This window comes from Agelaius tricolor, unplaced genomic scaffold (assembly GCF_023055355.1).
Source record: "Agelaius tricolor isolate 1412-34295 unplaced genomic scaffold, bAgeTri1.0.p SCAF_13, whole genome shotgun sequence".
NCBI lineage: Eukaryota > Metazoa > Chordata > Aves > Passeriformes > Icteridae > Agelaius > Agelaius tricolor.
In genome coordinates this window covers 10,396,404-10,407,305 of record NW_027269273.1, presented here as the reverse complement: position 1 = coordinate 10,407,305, position 10,902 = coordinate 10,396,404, and the positions used below count along the sequence as shown (strand labels likewise).

Here is a 10,902-nt window from a genome sequence, read left to right as displayed (position 1 = left end):
AGTCTGCTTTTAAAGACGATGCATGTGTACAGTTCTGCTGAAATTGTCAGAATTCAAATAGATTCTGATATTTAACAATGTGCTTGTATGCACTTCTGTCTTGCAGAATTAAGGTCATGGTTGTTTGTTGGTCTACTTCTAAAAATAAACAAAACATAGGGATAAAACCTGACATCATCCTTTTCTACTCTTTAGTTAAAAAACAAAACAAAAAAACTCTGCACACGATACCTTAGGTAGAAAACATCCATCTGTTTCAAGAGTTGCCTGCTTTCTTTTCAGTAGTGTTTAGGTAAGTACACATGAACGGATTCTCATTCACACAAATCTGGCTTTACATTCCACTGTGCAAAGACGTGAATTGCTGTATTCCCAGTTGAAGGCCCATTACTGTTGTAAAGTGAAGTTTAATTGCAACAGAGAATTAGGCACAGTGTGTGAAAAAGCTCTTCCAGCGGATACTGCAGCCTAAGTATCACAGAGTTTAGGCCTTCCAGCCACTGTCCAAACGACCCTGATGCAAGCTATTAGCTTCACTGCAGTTGGTATTAAAAATAGATGGTGTGAACTGTTACTGGAAAGCCTTTGTGAGAAGGCTGTGTTAGTAATGGTGGGAACTGCATTCCCCCAGCTCTGCCCATGTACCTTTCCTTAAATGAACACCTGCAGTACCTAACCATAAACTGAAGGATTGCATTTCTTTGTGTGAATGGGAGCCATGCCTCTAATGAAAGGCACTCACCTATAGTGTTGCAGTTTCCCTTGACAGTCATTTAAGGAGGGAAACAATCCTTGTTGTCACCAGGCCACTGAACATTAACCAGTAGAGACACTTCTTAGACTCTACAGGCTCTCAAACCCTAAGAATAATTATTAGCAGGTCCATTGTGAAAGGCAGAGAGATTTCACTGAGTGTCCCTGCCCTGCAGTGTTGGTAGCCACAACCAAGCCAGATTTAAACCAGCTGTGGCAGAACTGCACCCAGAGGCGGCTGATCCACTGACTAGTTTCACCTTTGCCAATGTCTGAGATTCTGTGGTCACTTTGTAGTGTGTGCTCTTCCCTTCTCTCTCTCTGTGACAATGGTGGATGTGACATAAATGTACAAACTTCAAAAGATATCAATCTGAACTCCAAATCCACCCCTCTGAGCATGCACAGTGCTTGTACCGTAAGGATGCTGCAGCAAACAGTGGTGTTGGACTTTTTGGGGGACAGGACATTTTTGGAAGATAATTTTGCATTTTACTACTAAATAGTCAGGAGATGTCATTACAGAAAGCCACAATGTGAAACTGGCAAAGGCTTGTACATCTTCAAAGGAAGTTTATCGAGGAGTAGAGCAGAAAGTACAGAAATTGACGTGCAGAGAAATGAGACAATGGTAGCTCTCCCATGTGTGAACTCTGTACTCAAAGGAGTTGCACAGTTGCATCCTGATCTTGTCAAACTGATAAGACAAAGTTTCAGACCTACAATCTTCAAGACAAGCATAAATATTAGACCACATGATTTTTGGCTTGACATTCTCATTGCTTAGATCCTCTTAGTTTTCTGCTTTATGTCTTAGTTTTGGACAATGCCAACATTCAATCCTGTTTACATACAGCTTGTACATAAAGTTCCCCTTTTCCCTGGGTCACAAATGACATTTTTCTTCCTTCTTATTTCCTTTCATCTTAACGAGTTAACGCACTAAAAATATTTCATTTCCAGTTAGCCTGGAAGCACTGATTTTTTGGCATTTTTAGTAATATGTTGGTCAGAGTAATCAAATCATAGAATATATATTTTTACAGTAAATTAAACATTATAGAAGCTGTCTTCCTGCTTCATTAAATTTGGTGTAATACACACCTTTGCAGAAGGATTACTTGGATTAGTTCAGCAGTTCCTGAGAGCATAGTACGAAAAAAATATGCAGTATAAAGGAGAGAAAGAAAGTTTTCCCACTGGGAAGCAGAGGCTAGTCCAAAGAGGGCTGCTCATTTGGTATCCTTCCTTAGCCTCAGGACTCTGCTTCTCTGAATGCTAGGCTCTTGCAAGCTAAGGAAACTATTTCTGAAAATGGGACCTAACAGTCAGATTCATGGCCAGTGGAGATGTTCTCATTTGATGGCAGTTGTGTGATCCTTTATTACGGCCTATTGCTAGAGGCAATTCAGCTGCCCTGTTTTATGTGTGATGACTCCACTTCCATGGAAGGAGAGGAATCATCCTATAACTGTACAAGGTTTGAAGTATGAGATACCTCACTCTCTGTCCCCAGGGCTCAGGAAGTCGGACAAAGACATGCAGCAATACACTCACAAAACTTTTTTCTTTCAGGTTTTCTTTGCTTTATATGCAGTGTTAAACCAGAGGTAACAGTTCTAAGTATTTTGTTGAGCAATAATTGTTTTTCTTTATAATTAAGGCTATTTCACTTCAAGTTAATCAGAACATTAGACTTGTGGATCAGGAGGGAAATTTGGCTTCTCTCTCTCCCTTACTTATTCTCTACCAAAAGCTTACCTCTGTTGTATTTCTGGGAAGCCTAATGGAGAAAACATATCAGTTTATGACCCCAGGTACTTTCCAAAGGCATCAGCTCATTCTAAAGCTTTCCAACATTTCTGCCACAAGTTCAGTGTGTGAAACATGCAGAAAGTTCACCTGGCTTATGGCCCAGGTCTCAATTGCCATCCAGTAACTTGTAGAAAAAGGAAAACCTTTCTGGCATTAATCTCTCAGAATTCTGTCACATTGAACTATGGTGAGAACAGCCTTCCCACCTTGAGAGTCCTGCTTTCAACTGGATGCCTGCTGCCTACCAAGCTACTCCATCCCTCCCCCTCTTCAGCAGGATGAGGAGGGAAGGAGAAAATTAGATAGAAAAAACCTGTGGCTCAAGATAATGGCAGTTTAATAAAACAAAAGCAAAGACTGTGTGTGGAAGCAGAGAAAAAGAAAATACTTATTTCTCTACTTCCCATCAGCAGGAGTTGGCCAGCCAATACCTAGGAAGCAGAGCCTTAGTAGGCACAGCAGTTATCCCAGAAAACAAAGATTGTAATAACAAATGCCCCCTGCATCCTCCTTTCATTGCTGAGCAGACATCATAAAGACATGGAATATCCCTTTGGTCAGCGGGATCTGCTCTCCTGGCCATGGCCCCTGCCAAGAGCTTGCCCACCCCCAGCCCACAGGTGAGGGGGGAATGCTGGAGAGGCAGCATTGCTGCAGTGCCAGCACTGCTGAGGCAGAGCCAAAGCCCTGGCCAGTGAGCAGCACCTTTCTGGGTACCAGCACAGCTCAGGGAGGGCTGTGGTGTCAGAGTGAGCTCCAGCTCAGACAGACCCAGGGCAACCTCCTGCTGCTGATAATTTACTTCTGTTGACAGTTGTTTATAAATTACAGGCAAAAACAGCAGAAAGACCACAGACTCCAGGACCCTTCCAGGAAACTGGGAAAATTGTCTAACAGAAAAAGGGAAAGATAATGTCTGGATAAAACTTAAAGTCCAAATGAGTATAAGATTTCTTTCACAATGATGGGAAAAGAACTCATTTTCCTCCTCTTTGGCTGGCAGCTGTGGGGGGAATTAGGTGTTAGTTCATCTCCAGGAATACAGAGTGCACTGCAAGAACAGGTAATCTGCTGCCTACAAGATAAGCAGACTGGTTTTGGGAAATGCTGGGAGAGTTAAAAGACCAGGGGCATGGTCAGCTAGGCATTAATGACTTTGAGGCACCTTTACAAAAGCTCACCTGGGATTCTTTCAACTTTCTGAAAGATCACCTAGGTTTCCAAGGCCAGCATATGGAAAGAGGAACAGACTACTCAGAAAAGAGAAAGGTAAAGTTCTACTTTTCTTTGAGTGCAGACACAGGTCTGGGATTGGAGTTCCCACAAAGGAGGCATTCACAAAAAGTTGTTTGGCATTGCTAATAAGTTGGGTGATTGTATTTTTTTTACCCATTGTGCTGTGGGGAATGATAGCAACAATTCCTGAAAACATCTTGGGGAAGACAATTCTCAGGACTCAAAATATGCTCTGCTTGCTCTCCAGACATGCTAGGTAATCCTATAATGAGGATAAAGGGCAGAACTATTGATTTTTCATTTGAGTGTCCATTTATTTGCAGAATCTGCCTTTCAAAAGGCAAAATCACGCTATAAAAATCTGAGTCCACAGCAGCCTTCCTCACACAGCTCCCCCTGGATAGTGTGAGCCCTGGGTATCTCATTTGGTATTGCTTCTCAGTGGCTGCAACCTCTGAAAACATGTTTCTCTCAGAAGCATTTTTAGGGCCCTATTTTTGTACTGGTACCTGCAACAAATATATCTCCTTGGATATGCAGGTGAAAACTGGTTGCTCGTTTTACACAAAACTCTGGTTTCAACCATCTGTGTTCTTTTTGCCTTTTAACAGCTAAGATCTGTCAGAGGGGAGCTCTCCCACTTCTTAGCTGTTCTCAGAGAGTGCACTGCAATTTTGGCACCCCAAATAACAAGGCAGGGAGAGAACTGTGCAATATATATCTTCTGTGTGCTCTATTAATCATAAAAATTAAATTTAGTTCTTCAGGCCTGCAGCAACTTGGCAAGGGGACAGGAGGCAAGAAGACCCTTTGTAAATAAAATTGTTAAACTGAATGCAAACTTCTGTATGGCCTTTCATGGGACATACTCTTGGGAGTCCTCAAAGATCAATAGACAAAATAGAAAACAGTAAATCAAATCAACATGGTTTCTATTGTGCTGTAGAAGTGAATAATTCACCTCATGGGTAGTTCTAATTTTGTAGGGTAGCCAAGATCTATGGTGAACAGCAAAGGCATAAACTATAGGGTGCAGCCAGCAAGCTCTAACTCTGGGCTGTTTAGCCCCACAGCAGGAGATGGAGAATCCCAGGGCTAGGCCAAGTACAGAAGGGTCAGACCAGAAAGGATGGTTTAGAAAAGTCCTTTCAAACACAAGATTTTTTCTAATATTTAGCAAAACCAAAATCTTTTCCACTGAGATGAAAAGATTCCATCAGTGATCTCTCCAACAGTCTGAATGTGGCCCTGTAAATGGCATTAGGCTGCAAGTCTATGGAAGGCACAATCCAGCAGCTTCTCTCCTGAGTTCCCCCAGTTGTGTTTCCAGCTTCCTCTGGGGGTTCATGGCTTCAAGGGCAGCTGGCTTGAAAGGCTCAGCCCACCTCTGTCCCTCTTGTCCTTCCTCACAGAATCAGAATATAAAGATGTTGCACAGAGTTCTCAAAACCAGCCAAGTTGGATTTGCAGTGCCTCCAAAAAAAAAAAAAAAAGCCTCTGAACCCTTGTTTGTGGAGGAGCCCTCAGATTCATCCTTCCCTGTCTCCTATGGCTTAACCTCTTTGCAAAGCCTACCCTTCTCCAAGGAACTCTGGTTACCCAAACTCTTTTCAAACAGTTTCAGCTGGAAGCTTCCCTATTTCTAGTGCCCAGTAAGAGCTCTCACCTTCTCACATATGTGAATTAAAGCTGATCATGCTGGCACAGCTTAGTGCCTATTGCTGGCAGGGAGAAATCATATTTAAAAAACAATTGAAAAGTTGCTGTATCATTCCAGAAAAAATGCCCCATCTTTTGGGCAAAAATTAGATACAAAACTTAAAGAATATTTCCCTTGTTACTCTCTTCCCCTTAATAAATCATGTCTCTGTCACATACAAGTCAGTCTACAGTGGGCTGAAATGTGGGATCAGCATATGGTGGTGTCGAAGCTGCTTTGTAATTTTTGCTAAAAGCAGGCATTTAAAAAGATTTGCTCATGCAGAGATACAGCAGAATTGTGTGTTTCCCAGCTACTATACTATGCCAATAAGAGGAGGATTATTGACAGGGAAGGGGTGAGAAAGAAAATTGCAGAGAAATTGTATCAAGCATTTTCCCCCTACCAAAATGCTGGCTGCCACTAGAGGTGCACAGCTGTGCCAGGATTTGGTCAGCACTGGCAGAGAACTTGTACTGCTTATAGGAAGAACTACTGGGACTGTTTGGTTTTTGATTGTTGGTTTTTACTCCCATCTGCCTATACGGTAGTTACTTATGAAATATACAGAACTCAGTGACTTGAGCCTCTTGTGGGAGGAGCTGCAGAAATATCTTGCCAGGTAAGACAGAGGACAGTAATGGAGAGATCTCTGATGAATAGACTAAGGAAAGATTAACACTATGAAGCAATTTTTATCCACACACAGCAATCAATATTTATACCCAGGTATTTGAGAAATAATAGTTCATGATAACCAGAGGGTAAACAAAGTGGGATGTCACTTGATGTTAAAGAATTATCATTTTTTTTCCTTAGATAATAGCACTATTATCCACAAATTATCTGCAGAGAGTACATTTGCTGCCCTGATGGCTATACAATTACTTTTTCTGCCACACAAATCTTGTCTTACAACATCTCTGTGAAAGAAACCTTATCATTTCAAGAAATACCATCAGTGGTTATGTAGGTGAAAAAAGCAAACCACAATTGTCAAGTCACTGTTGGGAGGAAATTCTACTGGTGCACTAATAAGCAGGCATCTCAAATCTCAGCTGCTCCCAGCCATTGCAGATGCCCTGTTTTGCTGTTCTAGACTGCACTGTGCCCAGTGCTTTCAGAAACTGGAGCAGGATGAGAAGGAAGAAACAGACCACTCACTAACATCACTGAATTTTCAAAATCTTGTATTTGAATTGTTTCTGAAAAGAGCCTATGAGCAAGTGAAAATTAAAATTGCCAGACAATATTTCATCTGAGTCTGTAAGAAATTTCAGTGTCCTACACAAGACAAAAGATGCAGCAGTAGCCTGCACTAAATTCTGCTTCAGCTGCAACTGTGTACAAGATTTGGGCAGGATTCTGTAATGGCCACTGAGAACAGAGACATTCTGAGGAGTTTGTCCCTGCTGCAACTCGAAACTCTTCACACAGAGTCTGAAATCAAACAGACCTAATGCTTAAGCTAGAGCAGAATGCAGTGCAGATATACTATCAGAGGTTCTCAGCGTACAGAAGCATAAAGCCAAGTATCTGTTTCTTTAGAAACCCTTCTGCTAGGGCTGTCATCCAGCCTGTTATCACCATGGACTCTGATTTCCCAAGTGTCCACACAGGGCCTCTAAACGAACACATTCTTCTTTGTTTAGCTCTGCAGTGTGGCCTTTATTGATACCTACTCTGCTAAATGCCTCCTCGGGATCTTCAGTGACTTCTGTTTCAGTTGCTATGACATCCTTTTACTCCAACCTTAATTAATGGGAAGTACAGGACAGTTACCACAAGTTTGCAGACAGGATGCAAGTGTATGAGCAAGACAGTGTATGAGTCTAAACCCTTCTCATTTTGATCCTATCCTCTCCCAGCTCCCTTCTTTAACTGTGGCTGCTCTACATCCCCTTCTTTGATAACCCTCCATCCTTCTTTTCTCCCAAATCAGATAGATATTCTGGTTTTCACTTTTAAAAGCCTTGATAGATTCTCTATCTCCAGCTAAGCTATCATCATTCAGACAGCTCTGGCTTGCCAGCTCTCTCATCCTGTCAGCCAGTGATGCCCATTTCCATCATTTCCTGAACAGTTTCCAACATGCATGATTTGCTTGTCTCCATGCAGTTCTGCATGCTGGTGGCAGCGGCAACAAGAGACACTGACAATAGCTGGGCTGCAGGCACACACAGCCTGCTGGCCATGCTGACACCACTGATCTATAGTGTCTGATTTTATCTGCCCCTCCCCTGCCAGTACATCTCCAGGTATTGTCCCTTTGTACTTTGATAACAAGCTCTTTGGAGCAGAGACTTGTTATTCCATGCTGGGATGGTGTTTTGACTTGCCTAACATTTCTAAATATTAGAGCAATGCAAATGCAATTTACCATTTTTTGGTAATGCCATGAATTTGCTTAACAAATACACTCAGCTTAATTTTTTGGGTGAACGCATGAATAATTCAGTATGACTACAAGAAAATGTCAGTGTTCTGTTTTGGACAGCTAAAAATGGTTTTCAGAGTTTAAAAGCAAAAGAGTAACCCTTCTGAATACATACAGACCTCAGAAGCAAACCTGTATGAAGTGATAAATACTGGCACCAATCCTCAGAAAGTCAAACTGCAGTTTCTTACTTTAGTTTTATGATTCTGCCTACTCCCTTCAGAACTGGAATTCCTGCTTATGACTTGCAGATGATGTTGCAAACCATAAAAACATAATTGGGGGATAATTTTGCTGCACAGCAGACCAACATAGACAACCATGTCACCTCTACTTACTGTAAGAAATTTTCACTGAAATAATATCCTGAAATTCATATATGTGATAGGGAACTCTGGGCACTGCCCTCTATCTGCTCTTTCCAGATGGCTAAAAATGTGCTTGAAAAAAGAAAACACATGAACAACATCAAACTTTGAGTATGGGCTTGAGTGCCCAGGATACTGGAGTGATTTTTGCATGCAACCATACAGTTTCCTTCTTGTACAAACTGAAAGGATGCCACCAGTAGGAAGTGACTGACCTCTCCCTGTGTTATAAACAAGTGGATTCATGATCATCAGATTTAGGCCTTATCTCACTTCCAATGAATGACTCAGCTACTTCGTTTCCTAGGGAGAAAAATGAATGTGCTCTTTTCTAAACAGAGTTTCAGTAATGAAACTTAAGACCACAGAACACCTCAACAAAAAAATGGGCATTTAAGAGGCATTTTTCCCTGGTCACAAAAACATTTTCTTTGTGTGCTTCTATCCCTTCTTGCAGCTTCAGTTACCAAATGTAATTTAATAATTATTCTTATCCTCTCTTGTTCCCCCACCAAAACAAAACTCTGTCCGGCCAAAAAGTTAAGCCTTTGCCCTTATTGCACATATATTTTACTAAACAAATGTATTGCTGCTGCCTTTCACTCAAGAGGTGAAAATGCTACTTTTTTAGTATTAATTTATAATACATAATAGTCAGGGAGAAGAGATAACACAAATACAGTCACTTCTGTCTTCACAAATTTAAATGAAGTTCAAAACATCCTAACCATGCAATCAGGACAAACTTTTGCAATTATATTCCTGACCATGGAGATACTTAAAAGCCCACAAAGTCTCTTTGTTTTCAAATTCATTTACTTGTGGCATAATTACTTTCTTGAATTTCTTTTAGAGTGAGAGTGCAGGGCTGTTGATCTCTCAGTTCAGAGAGAAACTTCCTTGGCAACAATCAGAACTTGTTACTATCATTAGACAACTGCAGAGAACTCAGTCTGCTCTGGTATACTGCAAACAAGGCAACAGTGATAATGGTTGCTTACTCCATGAACAAAAAAACCTCATGGCAGCACTCTTAAGTTCAATACCAAAGAAGCTCAGACCTATTATCTGAGCATAAACAGCAGAGTATGAGAATGGCCATTATGAGTCAGTCCAAAGGTGTGTCAAACCCCAAACCCAGTGACTGAAAGCAGCATGCCAGGAAAGAGTGCAAGGATATGGAGAGATTTCCCTAAAATACTCTTGCAGCCTCAAACAGCATGCAGCTCAGCAAATCTGTGCTTCTCAACCCATATTTCAGTGATCTAACTCAAACATTGATGGGGCTTTTGTGGGTTTGTAAAAGGATTCAGGATGTAGGTAGGAATATAGTTTCAAGTTGTCAGTGCAAAAGTCTGGGAAAAGAAAGGCTGCAGTCTGAACCATGAAGTTATTTTGATCCAAGCTAAATTGCTCTTTAGCTTGAGCACAAGCACAGAAATCTGAAAGCTAACACAGCCTCTCTTGGAAGGCTTTGTATAATTTAAAACACAGTCATACTACAAAACCAGTTTTCAGCTCAGCTTAGCAACTCTCTTCCTGACATGCTAGTGCCTTTCAAAAGAGTTGCAAGAATGAACCAGCTGAGACCCAAGCTCCCTTTCCTTCCTTTCTTCTAATTATTGGGAGAGAAATTATTCCTCTTAAAATGAATTCTTGCTTCACCAATTTTAATGAAACTTTTTTTTTAATATCCCAGATAGTTTTACTAAAAGCTCAGCTTTTCAAGGTTTGATGATCAGAGCTGAGATTCACATTCCAGAGAAGTGCCTGCAACTGAAGCACCCAGACTACCTGAAGATTTAGGAACATGGTTTTTATATAAGAATTAGGCCTAAGAATGGAGAGGTTGAATAGAACTGAAAATCTAACACAGTAATGCAATATAAACATGGGAATAGTTTCTAATCACTGCTGTTTCTCAGGCTTTTCTTGTACTTTTATGGTACTTCTGAATTTCTTACCTTTGCTTATTGAAATTACAGCAGTAAAGACTCATCATGATTCACTGACCACAGAAAAATAATGAAGGGGAGACTTCAGAGGGACTATTTTTCCTTCTCCAACTATTCCACTCAGACCAGGCTCTTAATTTTTGGTAGCCAGTGGAGTTATGGATATATGAGAAACATCCACTCACAGGAAGATGAGTATTTTAGTCCTTTAATGATCATCTGTGCATAAGCATTTCAGAACCCTGGTTCTGGAACTTCACCTATATATTGATTGTGAGGGCACTTGAGGTACTTTTCTGAAAATACATATGAAGGAGTCAAAGATGCTGGTGATCTTTTGTGCAGGGTACTTGCCTAACTAAACTCTGAGGAATAATTTGCAATTTGTTTTCTTATAATTAGAATTGCATGAGGCAGAAGGTTGACACTGTTTAAATTCAGGATACAACTTATTTATTTACCAAAAGATAGAAATTACTCAGCTTATTTAAATTAATTTAAATATTTTTCCTTCACAGGAAGGAAAGCTTTTTTAACCACCTGTCCCCAGCTGAGGAACTTTCTCCTTCATTTAATACATACTTCCCTCTGTCTCCTTGCAGAAAAATAACAGCTATCAGGTGACAGGTCTAACAGAAA

At 40.8% G+C, this 10,902-nt stretch overlaps 1 protein-coding gene across 2 annotated transcripts in view; it reads left to right on the top strand.

Annotated features, from left to right (window-relative positions):
• The window catches only part of WAPL (WAPL cohesin release factor), a 134,630-nt gene that overhangs the window by 34,215 nt on the left and 89,513 nt on the right, over positions 1 to 10,902 (top strand). The gene's annotated exons all lie outside the window — the stretch shown is intronic.